This window comes from Phoca vitulina, unplaced genomic scaffold (assembly GCF_004348235.1).
Source record: "Phoca vitulina isolate PV1807 unplaced genomic scaffold, GSC_HSeal_1.0 scaffold35, whole genome shotgun sequence".
NCBI classification, from domain to species: Eukaryota; Metazoa; Chordata; class Mammalia; order Carnivora; family Phocidae; genus Phoca; species Phoca vitulina.
This window is the reverse complement of record NW_022589738.1, coordinates 10,172,461-10,174,651: the sequence shown is the minus strand read 5'-3', so window position 1 is coordinate 10,174,651 and position 2,191 is coordinate 10,172,461. Positions and strand designations below refer to the sequence as shown.

At 39.0% G+C, this 2,191-nt stretch overlaps 1 pseudogene; it reads left to right on the top strand.

Annotated features, from left to right (window-relative positions):
- Positions 1-267: 267 nt before the first annotated feature.
- Positions 268-1,229, top strand: LOC116646144 (annotated as a pseudogene).
- Positions 1,230-2,191: the final 962 nt, after the last annotated feature.

Sequence of the window (2,191 nt, the reverse complement as noted above, 5' to 3'; positions counted from 1 at the left end):
ATCTCACTAAGTGTCCGATTTCTCTCACTGAATATCCCCCTTTTGGCTATTCCATATTGATCCAGGGGGCATGCAACTCAACCTCAGATTTGGCCTCAGAAAGCTCACATGACTAACATCAAGATTCAGTTCACTTTGACCCAGGCTGAGGCTGCGGGAAATAGTCTTAAATTCTAATGAGAGAGATAATGAAGGAGGAAACCTCAGAATTCTAAAGCTCCAATAAAAGTAGATTATAACAAGCCAGTTACCGGAGGCAGCAACGGCCGTGAGCGGGTCCTTGTGGCCTAGAAAAATCCTGCAAAAATGTCTCTGTACCCATCTCTTGAAGACCTGAAGGTAGACAAAGTTATTCAGGCTCAAACTGCCTTTTCTGCAAACCCTGCCAACCCAGCAATTTTGTCTGAAGCTTCTGCTCCCATCTCTCAAGATGGAAATCTCTATCCTAAATTGTATCCGGAGCGTTTCCAGTACATGGGCCTGAGTTTAAATGAAGAAGAAATCCGTGCAAATATGGCCTTGGTCCCTGGAGCCTCAGTTCAGGGGTTGGTAGCAAGACCTTCCAGTATGAACTATATGGTGGCTCCTGTAACTGGTAACAATGTTGGAATTCGTAGAGAAGAAATTAAGCAAGGGATTCGTGAAGTCATTTTGTGTAAGGATCAAAATGGAAAAATTGGGCTCAGGCTTAAATCAATAGATAATGGTATATTTGTTCAGCTGGTCCAGGCAAATTCACCAGCCTCATTGGTTGGTCTGAGATTTGGGGACCAAGTACTGCAGATCAATGGGGAAAACTGTGCAGGCTGGAGCTCTGATAAAGCACACAAGGTGCTCAAACAGGCTTTTGGAGAGAAGATTACTATGACTGTTCGTGACAGGCCCTTTGAACAGACAGTTACCATGCATAAGGATAGTACTGGACATGTTGGCTTTATCTTTAAAAATGGAAAGAACATCCATAGTGAAAGATAGTTCTACAGCCAGAAATGGTCTTCTCACAGAACATAACATCTGTGAAGTCAACGGGCAGAATGTCATTGGGCTGAAGGATTCTCAAATTGCAGACATACTGTGAACAGCTGAGACTGTAGTTACTATTACAATCAGGCCTGCTTTTATCTTTGAACATATTATTAAATGGATGGCACCAAGCATTATGAAAAGCCTGATGGATCACACCATTCCTGAGGTTTAAAAGTCATGGCACAATGGAAACTTCACCAAACCTCCAGTTTACATCTTGGGCAACTTAACTTTATATTATGCACATGAAGCTTTCTAGGAGCCAGAGAGCTTCTGCTGCATGAAGACCTTTCTATCTTACATTATGGCTGGAATCTTACTGTTTTGATTGGATATCTTGTTCACACTTCAAGATCATTGTAGCCTTATCCTGGTTTTACAGATGTGAAACTTTGGACAGATTTACTGATTTTCATAGAGTAGTTTCTCTACTAGAAACCTGATGTTTTTACAGGCCATTATGATTAGAATGACTGATACCGGCTTAGCTCTGTGTTAGAACCAGTCACCTTTATCTTACATCAAGTAGTGCTGTTCATATTACTTTAGTTCTATGGTATAATTGCGTTTTTAATGTGTTACCATAGTACATGTAGAATGACTGCTTTTGATGGTTTTTTAGTTCTCTGTGTGTGTGTGTGTGTGTCTGTGCCCGTGTGCGCCTATAAAACACCAATTAAGTACACTGGTTTCATTCCATATAAGCATTATACAGTGTATGTAGGTTGCAAGAGATTGTGTTGGTCATCATTTAATTGTAACTACCTTTACTTAATACGCTTCAACTGTCGCCTTAACTGTTAAGCATCTAGAATAAAAACCAAAATATAACTATTGCTGCCTTTCTAAAACCCAAAATGCAGTTCTATGTTAAACTGAAATGTACACTAGCCCAGAACAATTTAATGGTACATACTGACCTATAGCATAGCTGCTTAGTTGCATTTGAGATTTTCTAGTCAATTGTGTAATGGAAATTTCTTTCTTCTAAAAGTTACCGGTATTACTTTGTGAGAAATGAATCACTATATATTAAATGTAAAAATTCTTATACTAAATAGGATAAACTTTTGACTCCCTTTATTCATTTGTAGATTAAGTGGAATAATACCTAATTTTGTCATTTACTCTTAACATTCTGTAATCTAGCTACTTTGGGATGGTC